This window comes from Apteryx mantelli, chromosome 6 (assembly GCF_036417845.1).
Source record: "Apteryx mantelli isolate bAptMan1 chromosome 6, bAptMan1.hap1, whole genome shotgun sequence".
NCBI lineage: Eukaryota > Metazoa > Chordata > Aves > Apterygiformes > Apterygidae > Apteryx > Apteryx mantelli.
This window is the reverse complement of record NC_089983.1, coordinates 36,757,629-36,773,415: the sequence shown is the minus strand read 5'-3', so window position 1 is coordinate 36,773,415 and position 15,787 is coordinate 36,757,629. Positions and strand designations below refer to the sequence as shown.

General features: G+C 40.9%; 1 protein-coding gene across 2 annotated transcripts in view; it reads right to left on the bottom strand.

Annotated features, from left to right (window-relative positions):
• RALB (RAS like proto-oncogene B) overlaps positions 1–15,787 on the bottom strand; it is a 51,854-nt gene that overhangs the window by 25,845 nt on the left and 10,222 nt on the right. The window contains exon 1 of one of the 2 annotated variants that reach the window (XM_067299277.1): positions 2,813–2,895. The exons of the other annotated variant lie outside the window; for it this stretch is intronic. The gene's annotated coding sequence lies outside the window, so the exon portion shown is untranslated. Of the gene's footprint in view, positions 1–2,812; positions 2,896–15,787 lie in introns of those variants that run through there. 2 annotated transcript variants of the gene reach the window in all.

The following is a 15,787-nucleotide window of genomic DNA, read 5'->3' as shown; positions in this document are numbered from 1 at the left end:
ATCCGACAGCTGGGAACAAGCCAGAGAACCATATCATCGCTACTTGATGGTGCTAAAGAATAGCTTCTAGAGACAAGGGAAAAACAAGAAAACCTAAGAACTGAAGTTCTTCTACCTGCAGAACAGTACTTTCAAGTCAAGGTAGAAAGGGTTGGAGAATGCAGCTCCTATCTAACCTAGCTGACAAAAGGGATCTGCACCTTTCATAAATCAGCCATGCAAAAGTTACTTGCAGGCATGCACGCAGCAAAGTGCAGGAAGCAGCAAACACATCAGACCCACATTCACCTGCTTCTGTCTCCAGCCCAACCACTGCCTTTCACTCAGGCCCCGAAAGGACACTGCTCCCATCCTCTGTTGTTCCGAGCTCTTTGCTCCAGGCACAAGAAGCCTACTGCCTTCAAACCATTTACTTGTCTTAATACCACTAGGCACTTGCATCCCCATGAGTGCTTACTAGCTGCACAGCTGTCATGAGAAACAGGCTCCTTCAGTACCTCTACTATGAGGAGCCATTAATTAAGATGAATTCATTATTTAACAGGAAGCAAATCACTTAATCAGCAGTCAGTCAAGTGGAGTTTGAATCTAGTTTAAACTTAACTTGATAATTCCTTATCACAGCAGAAGCATCCACTGAGCAGAAAGTGGATAGACTTTACAAAGGAACAGAATAAAATCAGACTAAGATTACTGTGCAGATACTTAAACATGATGTTAGGGCTTGTTCTGCTACATCACTTGGCCACTTATGCTCTGTTTGCAGGTCAGCTCTGCTGCCTGTGAAGCCTCAATCCCAACACTGCCCAGAGAAGCAGGCTGTTTTATGCAGCATTTGGTACAATAACAGGTGCATTTGGGGCTTAATTAGTAAGGCTTCACCTGAAGAGAACTTAGAGCCTGAAAGAGGCATTAGATTCTATAATCTCTACATTATCCTGAATAAAATAAGAGTTATCTAGGCAGTGTCCCATCATTACTGCCTTGATTTGATCAAAATGCCTCAACTACTCTTTCATCCAGATATTCAGCACCACTGCACTGACAATTAGAGATAGGTTTGAGAATTTTGAAGGGTAACCCGAAAAGGGTATTGTCCAGTCAAATTAAGCTTTCAGTGGGAGTTTTTGTAAAGTGTTCCAGTTAAATCTTCAAACTAGACATTCCTCTGCAGCATGTACATAACACTACTGAAAGTAGGTGAGCTTCACTTCTCTCCATGCATGCTTCTCATACAAAACAATCAAGTTCTCTCTTCAAGAGGTGTACAACAAAAAATTTACTAAGATCTAGTACAGTAAACTACTATTTAAGGAACAGAAAAGCTTTCAGACAGCTCCTATTAACAGTTTAATACAGGAAGTGAATGCAAAAATCTTTACCATAGGAAGTTTATATGATCTGATCATAAATGAAATCTAAAGTTCAGAGTTCAGGACCCAGAAGTGATTAAAACAGTAAATAATGCTGTTTTGGCAACTCTGCTACAAGCAAATAAGCTGTAAAGAGTCTATTGCCAAGTAAGACTGTGTTGTTGCTTTATTTTTTTTTTTCTCCTCTTTTTATAAAGTTACTTTCAGCCATCAAGGAAGTCCACTTGCAAGAACAACTACAAGTTTCATCCACACCTGTGAGTCCCTTCTCTCAGTTTTGAGAGCTTTAGTACTGGGAGACTGGGGGCAGGAAGAGAGAGAAATAAATAAATACTTAAGATACCTAAAAAGACAACATACTTCCTGAAAGGCATGCCTCCAAGGATGCTCTTGTATAGACAGGCACTTCCCTCCCCCTCACAAGAGGGACAAGAGTCTCAGAGCCAAGAAAGTAGCATCTGGATAGCTTAGCAAACTAAGAGCTACCCATATTGCTTTGAGCAGTGAAAAGGCAAGGCTGGTCCTCGTAGGGGTACAGTCTCCTTGCTCTGTTTCCACCAGTAAAACATCCAGTAGTAGTCAGGCTTGATTAAATCTCATACTGTAGGATCATAACTGATTCACCAGGACTCCAGAAGACCCAGCTAGGCCTCCACAAACCACGCAGGAAGCATGACGGGACTGCTTCCTCACCAAACCTCTCCTCCCCAGCCCTTCTCCAGGTAAGGCCCCACTGAGGCACCACCTTTCTCCTCCTCTGAGATGCGCACAGGTGAGGCTGCGGGGAGAACGAACAGCCCCATCAGTCTGCAGCAACCAGGCCAGATAGGACGAGATCCCTCAGAAACTTCCAGTCCAGCGGAGGCCGATGGCATCTCCCGTCCCGCACTTGTCCCGCAGAGAGGAGGCGGTATCACTCACCGCCGGGCAGCCAGGGGAAAGCGGGCGCTCAAGGCCGGCCTCGCCTCTCCTCCCCGAGCCCCGCAGCCGCCACGCACCGCCCCACGGCTCCCCCGGCCCCCACGCCGCGGGGCGCAGCGGGGGCCACTCGGGGGGCGCCGCCGGCAGAGCCTCGCCCCGCGCGGCGCCAGGCAGCACGCCGAGCTGCCAGCGGCCCCTCCGCTCTCCTCACCGCCGCCCGCGCCGCCCCCGCGTGCGGACCCGGCACCCGCCGGCCGGCGTGCGGGGCCCCGCTCCCGCCGGGGCGCCTCCCCGCCGCGGAAGGGCAGGACCCGCCGCCCCGGCCGAAGGGGCTCACGACGGGGCGCGGGCGCAGCCCCGGCCGGGCGGGACCCCCCCGGGCCGCGGCGGGACCCGACGCCACCAGCCGGGCTGGGCCGCGCCGGCGGCTCCCCCCGCCCCGGTCCGGTCCGGCCCTGCCGAGCCCCCCACCCACCCGGGCACCGTGAAGGGCGCGGCGCGTCCCTCCCGCCTCTCACCTGGGCGCTAAGCCCCGGCTCCGCGCTCCGCCGCCGCCCCCTGCGCTCTCATTGGGGTGCCGCCGCCCGCGCGCCCCCGCCGCGCACTTCCGCCCTCGTCGGCGCCGCTCCCGCCGGGCCCGGCTCCCCGCGAGAGCGCGCGCCCGCTCCCCCGGCACCGCCCCCTCCTCCCGCCCTGCCCTGTCACGTGGCGCTCCGGGGCCAATGGGGCGTCGCGGCGGGGGAGGGGCGGGAGCGGCGGTTGGTGCTGAGGTGGCCGCGCGGCGCGGGGCGGCTCGGCCGGGAGTCTCCTGCGTGACTGCGCGGGGGGAGGGGGGCTTAAATTCAATTAATTTTCCTAGATTTAAATGTTTAGAAAGTTTGACCGATTTTAATTCCACACCCTGAAGCTACAAGTGAATATACTGGGTAAAATTCTTTCTCCTCTAGAAACAGCAGTCCAGCTTTACAGAAGTTGTAGGTGAAACAATAGTCTGTTGACAAAGTAAGAAGGTGGAGGAGGAACCAAGGCTGTGCTCCAAAGAGATGTGCTATAATCTGTGATTTCAAGGTTGGGAGAAGAAATAACAAGCACTGGGAAAAAAAAAGACAGGAATGTGGCTCTGAGAAGAGCAGAGAGCTTGAGAGCTGCATGCAAAGGAAACACCTTTTGATTCTGTCTTGAAGGAAACCAAATTTTCTACATTCTTTGTAATTAAATAGGATTGACATCATCATGACATCATCGTTGGTTTCTCCCCCTAATTCAAACAACTGCAAAACACCAGATTTCAGTTGACCTCTTAGATCCGAAAGAAGTGACTTTTGCTTTTCACGTTTGTTGGTTTATTGGGAAAGTAGTTCCTCCCCCTGTTTTCTAGACTGCATGAAATTAAGATCTGCATCAATATTCATTCTGCATTAGAAGCTGTCAGACTGAGAGCCACTGACAATTTGATGCCATGCAGAAAAGGGATAAACAGAGGAAAAATATTACTGAATGTGAAAGAAGGTTGTTTTATAGATAATACTTAAAAGAAATTGCCCAAATCTTAGTATTTCTGGGATTATGCATGAATTGTTTTTGAGATACATTTTGTGCATTTGTCCATAGTCCTAAAAAAGTCAAGTAGAAATTAATTAGGACTGTTTCCTTTTTAATCTTTAATTACATGTCGCCGTAGCCATCTTTCATGTTGTGCAGGCAATATGGTGGGACCAGTTGCTCTGATGTGACTATTCACAAAAGTTAAACCTTTTCAGCAAATCACATCTATGAGTTCAGATTACCAAGAACCTGAGAAGATGGATCTTTTTAAACAGAACATAGTATTAATCTGCTGCCCATACCACAATGCTGACACTTCCTCTTCCCCCCCTTGCAAAAAAGGGTTAAGAAATTAACCACATGTATCTTGGTTCTGCAAATCATTTAAGGGAAATCTACTTCTTTATAGCAATCCAGTCATGACAAAGAACATTTGTCTGATGCCACATTTTGAGTCATTATGCATGTTGCCTGGTATAATCGCCATGGTTACCATAGGTGTTACAGATATATTTTTGCTTCAGTACTTTAGAAAGAAAATTTCTATAGAATAATTTAGGAGAGTAAATTTCCTTTGCATTGTCATCTATATTACATTTAATTTATTCTCACTGCTTTACAGACAAGAGATGAAAAAATTTATCTCCAGCTGTTGCTTCGTCATGTTGTAATATGTTTTGGACTCCAAATTCTTTGAGACGGGCAGTATTTTTGATGCATGTATTTAGTTGCTAGCCCACTGGGGATATAGCAGGGCACTTTAGAAATGTTTTCAAGAGAAATGGTTAGCTGATCCTCGGGTTAGCTGAAATGAGTTCTAGAAACTGTAGTCATGAGAAAGATGTAAAACCTAGATGGATAGCTCTATTCAGTGTTTTAATTGTAGGAATAACTGGCAGAGAAAATGAAAGATATTTTAATAAGGAATTAGGGCACAGATCCCAGCTGTTGATTCAGGCAAGGGGCACAATATGAGAACGGACATGATGTACGTGATAGTGCAGACCCAGCCCTACCCTGAATGCTGCAGGAAGAGGGGTGCTGCGTGAGTGTCACAGTGACCAGGGCTGACTACAATACCCACTGCGGCTGAGGAGAGAGAGGCTAACGTTGTTATCTCCTTCTCCCTTCTGATAAATTCATGCTGGCTGGCTGGGACTGGCAGTTGCCTTGGCCTCAGTGTTTGTCATCTACATCTGTACAGAGTATGTGTAAACTTCACCATCTGCCTACCCAGCTCTCACTCGACAACATTTTGTACCATCTCTGCCCTCTTTTTGCACAAGTGACTATGGAAGGAGCAAGGTAAGGAGTCCAGTTAAGGAAAAATATATTTGAGGAACTATAAGGCCTAACAGGCTGCAAATGATGGACAGAGGGAATTACCTGTTCCTGCAGGGGGTAAGTGATAGCAATCTTAGTGGTAAAAGGAAAGGTCTGTAAACTGCTGAAGAATTTGGAGGGACGATCGTGCATTGCAAGAGCAAGAGAATCAGCGGAAACTAGGAAGTCAGTCTTTACAGATTCACTGATGTCATTTGCAATCTCTGGCAATAACAGTTAGAAATAAGAAACAGATTCTCTTCTCTGCAGGAATCTGCACACCTAAGCGGGACAGCTGCAGGACAGGTTTTGCACACCTTTTGCCCCAGCCTCAGTTTACAAGAGCTTGAGACAGGAACAGTTGTTACCTGTACTGCCAGCAATGACCACAAAGAAATCAGAGGTCAGTGGAGAGAAGAAGTGAGCGCAGCAGTGGTCCTGCCACACCTCCAGCGCTGCGACTGAGAAAGTAACATGAGAACGGGTTAAACCAGCAGAGAGGTTTTGGGCATTGCTGAAGGGATTCTTAGTTACACGTGGCCAGGGTCCTGCAGCACCCGTGCAGTACAAAGCAATGGGTCAGTGAAGGTAACCTGACCCATACGTTTTTATTAGTTTATTCAATCCAAAGCCACCGTATTACTGATATCCTAGTTATTAAACCATTCTTCAGTCAGAATGAATGCTTGTCTAGAACTAGGAAGACAACAAGAAGGCTGACTGGGGAAAATAGAAAATAACGTTTTGTATTAGCTAATATACTATGATATCCTTTTTGTTCTCAAAATACTGTGTTTCTTGTCTGTGCAGAATTCAGCTGCCAGTGTTAATCTATGCTTAGATAACTTGTCAGAAGAGGTACGTGTACACAGTGTGTGCTCAAACAGAGTTTGTTCTAAAATAAAAATAATGCAGTCAAAGATCGCTTTCTCTTTGGGCATGGATAGTCTAATAACTGCAGTATACAGATCATTTGTATACTTAAGAGAACGACTGATCTTGTAATGATTTATGAATTTCAGGATTTGAAAAAACATAAAGGAGCAAACTAAACTATATCAGAAACAGACAATAGTAAAAGAAATATGATTGTGGCTTTTGCTTGTAGGAGTTTATGGCTTTTTGACTACATCATGCACTTCATTTTTGTTACAGACAGCAGTAAGTCACCACTCGGGAAACAAAGTCCACTAGCAAATCACCATGCAGTTTCTGATGCAGCTGGGATCTTGGCAGGAAAAAAGATCACAAGGTAATTTTTAAGTGGGAGATTTTTACTGACATGTGAGGTGAGGGATTTCACATTCCAGTTTTACAAGCATTACCCTTCTGATCAACATGCTTATCAACAGCATGAAAGATTTAGGGCCTGATCATGGAGCCCTTATAGAAAAAAGGCTCACTTTATTACAGATATCTTGATAGCCTAAAATTAACAGGGAAACAAAAAAAAGGACTAGAGAGAAGCATAAGCGGTCATGTAGTCTTATTCCCTGCCCCACAAGCAAGATCAGTTTTATATATATCATTTTTGGCATGTATGTGTTTAATGCAGTGAAGACTGCAGTGTCTTCATAGCAATTTATTTAAAATATTTGATTACTTTACCATAAGGAAAATCTCAACAATATTTGCCTTAAATGTCACTTACTGCAGTTTAAGCCTATTACTTATTGCCGAGTTCATACTGGACAGAGCAATCAGATTTTTGTTTCTTTTTGCATCAACCTGTTAAATATTAAAATATCATTATTTTGTCACTCCTCAGACTTCTTTTCTTCCTTCAAAATAACACCTGTTTTTTAAGTTGTCCCTCATAGGTCATGTTCCCTAATCGCCTGTTACTCTCTTTCTTCCTTGGACTCTCTCCAGCTGGCCCACATTTCCTGAAGTGCACGGCTGAAGGACACATTAACTAAGGCTTTACCAGTTATATATGTAGGGTGGAAAGCTTCCTTTTGTGTCCTGCAGATAATGTTGAATGTTACTACCATTATTATTCTGAAGTCAATTGCATAAAAACTGGAATTAATCTGGAAACATGTTCATGTAAGGCAGAGTTTTTTTCTGGAATAATAATACAGTTAATGTCATGAGAATTTAGCTCAAGGAGTTGAATAGTGCCACCTGGTTGAATGACTGCTATTGGAGAGCAATCTGAGTGTGTTTGAAAGAAATTCATGTTAACAGAACAGCTCTTGTGTCATTTATTTTTTAATCAGATTTTTCAGATGAGATTATTGACAAATGTATCAATTTAATACTGCAAGTTACTGGCTGTGATAGCAACCAGCATTCTAGCAAGATGAAATCAATACTTCAAAAAGATTTGTCAATAAATAGTGGGTTTTTTTTAAGTATCTACTTCCGTCTGCAGCCTCTAATTAAGTTGATCTAACTTAGAATGAAATCAAAATGACTGTCTAAAATAAACAAAGAACATCTTCTTATATAGGAAAAGCCCTTCATATTTGGTTTACTAGCTTCATTGTTATTACTGCACTTTTCTCTTTTCAATGTCTAATTTCAACATCTATTGCAAACATTTGGGAGACTTGATGCCCCTGTACCATTTTACATGGCAGTAGAATTTTTTTTCCCAAGCACCTTACGGTTTATGAGATGGATCTTGGGACCTGAATTTTGTACTAGATTTAGTTATTGTGATGGTAGTATTTCACCCATACATCAGTGCCATACTTCCTAGAAACACTCTGATATGACTCGGTGGATTAAAGTTAGGCTTTACTTTGGACATCACTTTGGACTACTATGCTGTCCACTATACTATGTCAAATTAGAGAAGGTCTGATTTAAACTTGAATGGGATATTTCTTCTGGAAATCCAAATGCTGTATGAAGTGGTTTTGATGTTAAAATAAATGGCCACATATTTTGTCTACCAAAATTCCTCTTCAGCTTCACTTTGCTGAAGATCCTTTACTCCCTAAACTTACACAATATAACACTGCATTATTCATTAGCTGCTTTATTTCAGCCCAGAGATAAAAGCCTTAAAAAAGTGCGTAAAGTGGTTCTTGTAGGGAACCTGTAGGAATTTGTTCAATCCGTTGAAGTTTATAAAAAAGTCTGTGTGGCTGAGAATATGCTAGTGTAAGTATCACATTGTTATGACATTACTTCATTCTCAATTATATAACTAGTTAAGAACATAGTGGAGTAATGTGGCAATACTGCTGCATATGAGATCTTCCCTATTGAGCTGAATGTTCATGGGTTGGTTTACACAGCTTCTTCTCCCATAGAAAAGACATGTTCCTTGGGTTGGTAACCTAATAAATCTACAGATAGCATCTGCTTTTATTTTCATGTTTGAATTGATAAGAGAATAATATGCTGTACATGGGAGGATTAAGAAAGGTATTATAAAAATAAGTACACATTGCATCTCATCTAGATTACATGCTGGCTTCTGTATTATCTTTTATCTTTTCAGTTATTTGTAGCACATGTTTAGGATCTGTCAAAATAATCAGAGATTAACTTTTTAGTAAAAACCTATCTGCTAGAAGCTAATTATGTCCATAGTAAATTGTTACTGTTACCTGGATATGTTGGTCATATTCAACCTATTAATTAGATCATGAATAACTACTTACTTGTTTGTAAACCGAAAAAAAAATTTTGCAAGTAACACATTATTGCTGTCTTACTCTTCTGATGCCATTTATATTAAGCTTCATACTCCTTTGGAAAAACTTAAGGGGAACTGTACTGGTTTGTGGGGTCCTCTGTCTGCAAGAATAATGTACCTTGGCCAGAACAGAACTATGGACTACATCAGACATGGCAAGTGCGCAGGCCAAGCATCTCTTAAACCCCCAAATTTTGTGATTTTGTTGTGATTTATTTTTGAATAGCCATAAAAATAGAACAGATGAAAGCCACACTAAATTAAAAATTGAAGTAATTACTAAGAGCCAGGAAGTTCTGAGTTAAGACTTCTGTTACTGTGGATAATATGAGCAAGCAAAGGATGTTATATTCAGCACTCACAGTAACAATTATGCGCAACATAAGGAGAAAAGAACATTTGATCACATCTGTTTATTTCTTTATATTTTAATTTAAAAGTTGTGGCCTTGTGATTAGGTCCACTAAAAGGCATGTTTAAGGGTCAGAAATTCAGCTGCTGCTATTTTCCAAATTTCATTGGAGCTACATAGATTTACAGCATGGTGGACATTGCATTATGTACTCACAAGCAAATCCACCCACCCTGCTACCCAAACTAGTCTCCTTGATATAAATGACTGCAATCCCAAATTCATCTGGTATTTGCAGCCTAAGAAATGGTTTGCTGGACAGCAGTTAACATTTGCTTTAACTTGATATTATCTTTTCCCTTCCACTACAGGGCCATGTTTTAAGACCCTATCGCTACATTATAGACTTTCTGCCCTGGAGCAAAATGACCAAAGAATGGTGACTTTCACCATTTTTTGATTAATTACAGTTTATTGGATGGTGTTATATCTTGGCTTTCTAAAATCTTGTTTAGTTGATTTGACGTTATCACTGTTGGAGAACAGAATCTGACCATGTGTATGTGTACTGCAAATCATGAAGAAATTTATTTAAGAAGTTCTCTCTATTCAGAATTAAAAAATAAAAATTACAGTAAATAAGAAACAAGCCCACACTGCGCCTGTCTTTTAAGAGGCTTTGAGAACTATGATTGCCCTTAATCATACAAATCACCTTTGTGTAACTTTGAGATCTTGTTTAGTAATGAGCTTTACACATCTTTTAGAGAACAATAAATCAAACTTTGACTTTTCTAAATTGCTTCTCTTCAATCAGGCATGAATTTCATTCTCAAGCTGGATTTCTTGAAGGGCAACAACAGACCTTTAGCTTCATTTTTTCTGATCAAACTTTCAGTAGCAGAAAATGAATTGATGTGATCTGTCACATGTAACTACATTTATTCCCCTTAGAACCCTTATCCCTTTATAAGGGATTTCAATTTCTTTTCTATGCAATGATTCTCTAACATTTTTAATGAAGGGACAACCAGGTGGCAAGACATAAAAAGCCTGCTTTTCCCATACTTTTTTTCTTCTATGACAATTCATATGTATAAAAACGTCTGCAAAATGCAGAATGATAGTTGTTACAGGTATAAATCACTATAGAAATGGTCAGGTAATGGCAATGGTGGCCTGTAATATCATTTTTCAGCTCTTTGGAACCAGTGCACAGAGCATCAAAGTTAATGGGGAATCTTTCAAAACAGAAAATGTAGAAGTCGCCCAGAAACTAGTGATCTGATTCTGAGCAGCAAGGTCTGACACCTTGCTATTTCTGACCACTGGATTTTATGGTGATTTTTTTTCATGCTGTTTTCAGTGTCACTTGATTATTTGCTCTTAGTCTTGGTCACTAAAACTTATGTTATTGGAACAAGAGGAGGGATGAAAACTGATTAGGGAGCCCATTCTGGAAACTTCAGGTGCCAGTTGAGAAATCCAAGCCTGGGACAAGTGAATAATGAGGTGTTTGCTGGCACATAACAAATTAATTGCTGGTCTCAAGAGAGTTTTTTATGGGTGTGGAAATCAGCTTCATAACAAAGCACTGTGACTGTCACTGTTCAGGAATCTGAAAATAAAAATAGAGTTGAATAGAAAAAGGAAGCAAACTCCCTTCAAGAACTAGTTTCTGCAGATAATGAGCGGTATCTGTTTATACACAGTATAAGAAAAATTATGTTTTTTCTTTTCTGCAGATCACTGGAAGACTTTGGTCTGCAAGCCTGAGGCCTAAACGCTTATGTGGGTTACTGTAAGATAATTGATGAAATTTAAAACTAGCATTGGTAGTTTGCACTGTCCCATAAGTGTACCTAGTTCATGAAAACAGATGGACAATGCCAAGCAGATAATATAAGCCTGCCCATGGAAGCTAGAACTCTGAAGGCACAGAGCCGCCCAGTGTAGTCAGTATAAATAACAACATCTTTATGAGAGCAGGGACTGTTCAGTGAGAGTGCTCTAACCGTTAGAGAGGAGAATCATGATGGTTCTTGCTCGTACTCTCTCTGGCTCAGTGAATATTATTCCATGCTAAGTGGAACAGCTTCAACAAGATGGACTAAACACACCCTTTGCCTAGCATAGGATAGTCTTTGGCTTGCTATTTAGGGGACTTTCCTTCTACGTGCGGGCTCAAATCACTTCAGAGGAGGAGGAAATTGAGCTTTCTGTATGCTGGAGAGATGCTGTGTCCCCTAAGACATTGGATAAAAGGGGTGCATCTTCCTGTAATCTGAAAGAAAAGACTGCTACGCCCTCCTGCCTTCCCTTTTTCAATTTGTGGAGCAGGGCAGGATTTACAATATACCCTGCTCTTAAGTTATTTCCTATCAACTTTCCACTGAACTTGTTGGCTTGCATAGATTACATTCCGAGAAGGAATCTGAGAATCTAACTGTAATGGCTTAAGATGCTATTTGCCCCAAAATCTGCCCACTCCTTTTGCCAAAGGTTGCTTATGTCTTAATGGAGAGGTAAATGATAATGTTTGTGCTCTTAGCTGTTCCATTTAACAGTTATAATTAATTTAGGATGTGAGACACTTAGGACAGCTAAGAGGCAGGTGTATAGCTGCGAATGGGCAAAGTAAATGGGAGATTCAAAGTTTTTAAAGATTTATCTTTTCTTGAGAAATGTTTTAACCCAACAGGTTATTTCCTTGTAAATTTAGAAAAGGTCTTTATATAGAGCAAGCCTGAGATATTATTATAGTCTTGTGGCAGCTGCCACTTCCTTCGAAGAAAGGGCAGCCCTTCATGCTCCTTGGAAAGCAAAAATGCTATGGATTTGGCCATTATGTCAAACGCAAAATGCAATAGTCATGTCACGTCCATGCTAGATTCAGCTTGATGTAGTTCTGCCTTTTCAGTTTCTTTTCACAGAGCCTAAGCAATGTGGCCACCTGCTGAATCTCTCTTTTGATTAGCATGTAAAGAACCCTTTGTTTGGATCAGCTGGGCTCCTTCAACTCCTCTGCACTGGAGGCTCAGCAACAGTTTTGTTGTAGCTTTTCTTAAACCTCTCCAAGAGTTTTCTGGGGGTAATTTGGGGAGCTTTCAATTCACAAAAACATGGTCAAATTCAATTCATTTTCCATTTAGCTAATTTATATTTTCTTCCTTTGTTGGGTGATATTAACAAAGACAGGTGTAAGCTGCCATTTCCAAATACAACCTGGATCATGGTGGAAGGAACTGCAGTACTAAGGTATAGGGACTGCCTGCAGAATTCAAATTTGCTTAAACTTCAGGGTTCATCTCTAATAGTTGGTTAAAAATTAGCTGATCTTTGCAATTTTTTATAGAATTCTTTGCCCAAAGAAAGCTTACAAACACTTTTATTACACTATGCCATTTCTGGCTTTTCTGTCATTAAGATTCTATGTATCTTCATGGAAATCTTGTTTCTTAGCTCTTTTCAAACAAACATTTGACATTGCTTGACATGAAAAAATAAAAGCAGGTAAAGACTGCAGTGAGAAGGAAATTTAAAAAATTCAAAACCTGTGGTGGGAGACTATTTTGGAAATAGAAGTAAAGAGGTTCACCTGGGACTCTTACCTGTACTAGACAAATTGATTGCCTACATTAAAAGATAGGAATCATTCTAATATGAGTCCGGCAGTCCTGAAGTGACCTCAGATACATGAGTTTATTCTAGTTAAATGAAAATTAGATTTATTCAGTGCCTGTGTTCCCACATACTCTCTCATCCCCAGAACTTTCCACCTTGATTTAAAGCTGTCATCATTCTTATAGGGCTTCTCCACACACAAGTTCACTCTACCTCATAGTTTAACTGTTGGCTTTTGACATAGTTGTCACATGACACAGGTGAACTGCCTGATAATTATCAGGTTTTGCTAGTCAGAAATAGGTATAAATCAAAAACATTTTTTCTGTCAGTTCCCAAAGCTGCAAGTGTAAAAACATGCAGGTGTGATTGCCATGTTTTTGTCCTTGGTTGCTGCTCCTACAGCATCAATTTCACTAGCAACTTTCATCTCCCTCATGTAAATGAAACCTTTCCATCATACACCTTCTTCCCTTTAAAAAAATTACACTGAAAGGGCTGCTGCCCTTATGAAGTTAGTTGTAATAAATCTGCAACTGTCATAAAGGAACATACTGCATGGTTTTATAGATTTCAAGGTCACAAATCAACAAGGAAAAAGGCTGTGGGATTTATTTCTCCAAAAGATGGTTTCCATATCCCTCAAGCTAAATTTATGTCTCTGTTAGCTATGCAAGAAATACAGCTTTTAATGTTTTTCCAGCCAGCCAATAGAGGACCATGACCACCTAGCTCCATTAGAGACTTCACTCAGTAGAAAGCCATAGTAAATAGGAACAGCAGCCTGTAAAGCTGACTGGTAAGATGCCTGTCATCTTTTTGGTACACACACTCCTACTTCATCTAGCAAATTTCCAACAACTAAGCTCACTCTTTCTTAGGTTTGGATAGCAAGAGTTTTGGACCACCAGGAGACTCCTGAAATGCTGCTAGATGCGGTGTGAAAACATGCTGGTTCAGATCTTGGAAGTGCTGATCAACTTACAGAGCCAAGATACATGAGGTGGTACCATACTTGTGGCTATTCCCAGTCTTATTTTAGTTCCATGCCACAAAACTATTTTCCATTTGTATTTTGGTCCATGGGTAAGGCTAACTCCTAGAGGAAGCATGATTTGCATTCTAGCTGGAAAATTTTAGTCAATTTTTATTTTTATTGTCCAATATTAATTCTAGATCCACTTTCATTAGATTCCAAACTTTTAATCATTAATTTTTCAGTAAAGTGTCAATGGTTTGTTGTTCCAGGGCATAACTCATTTGTGCTCTGAACTGCAATCCTTTTCAGCATGCCAGAGACACTGCTCCAGTTAGTTAGGCACCTAGAGCTTTTATTCAAATCATAGTTTTTGAGCTTAAGTCTTTTCGCATAAACCACTGATGATTTCCAAATCTACCAGTTTGCTAGCAGCCTTATTTTAGTTGTATAAAAGTATATTAGCTCTAGTTCTTATTCTGTTCCATGTAAAACATTTAGTTCTGGTTCTGCCAAAACTTTGTTGCTCATGTTTTAGTTGCTGTTAATAAAATGCATAGTGTCCTGTTCTGCATCCTGTTAGTGCTAACACAGGGTGCTAATATCCAGTGTAGATTCATCCCTCCAAGGACAGGAAATGGTCTGCTTGCTGATTCAACTCTAACCAGAAATAATATAGACTAAGAAAATTTAAAGAGGGAAAATTTTAGCGAAGAACATAAGAGTTAAGAATTTAACAGTTGGAGGAGAAAAATCAAAACTGGCTTGAAAGTCTTTGATAAATGGTAACAATAACAGTAATGAAATACAGCCTGAGGATCAGCCTAACCTCAGAAACCTCTTTTGTATGTTTTTCCTTTTTAATCAATTGTTTTTAGGTTGAAGAATTTATGTGTACACAGATCTTAAGGTAGGTCACATAGACTAGTGAGTACATTTGTAATGAGGATGAAACAGTATAGAAAGAGATGCGGTTCTGACCTCTGTATCTTTGGCATGGGTAGTGGATGCCATTTTGTCTTTTCATTCCTTGAATTTTTCTAACTGCTATATTTTATTCTGGTCTGTATGACTTATTATGTCAGTCTAAGCATACAGAAATTCCAATTTGATATGAAAAGAAAGATTATTGAACAAAGATTTTACAAATGTTTTTGCAATTTAATGTTGCTGCTAGTAACGTGTGTGTGGAGTAGCCCCATGAGGATGACAGCTTTAAATCTGTCATTTAAACTGTCATTTGTTCAATTTATCTAAATGCTGTAAGACAATAGCATCCACTAATAAAAAGTTAAAAAGACTATGTGGTTAAGAGTGGTTTGTTCTGGAAAACATTAATATTACAAAAACTGCCCGTGGAACTGACAAATTCTAGACAAGAAGCTAAGGTCTACTAGGGGAGGAGAGACTGAATTCTGATGTCCCTTTCCAGGTCAGAATTGAATTACCTTGGCTTAGGAGATATGGCATGTCTGTGGATAAATACAGGTCATTATTCCCCAAGCTCTGCTACAGTGTAGGGTGATAACCGCACAAAATATATTTGAAATTCACAAATTAACAAATGGAATGCAGTAATTGTTGAGCTGAAAGGAAAGAGCTTCTTAGCTGGGTGATTTTACTGGGACATAAATATTTGAGTAGAGGCATAGCATAAAGAGGTTAAAACTGACCAAGTTTGCTTCATAAAGGGCTAAAAACAAAGGCAAGTCCTCAGGTTCTTAATTTTTCCTCTCCCCTGAGCAGATTAGCAATCACAGTACAGGAGAGTGAGGCTGTTTGCACACCCATGTACAGATTATGGCTTCTATTTCATGGCCAGAGTTGAATATGCTCCTGCCTGAACAGGGAAGGGCTAAAGATTTGCTGTGTATCTATGTTAACAGAAACTCTCTAGCTGATTTAGCATGACTAGGCAGGATGCTGTCCTTCCTCTGAGCTTGCTAATGAGTAACAGGAAGTATTGCCTTCCTTCCCTGGTCCCAGCTTGCTGCCTCCACAACATCCCCTGCCTGTAC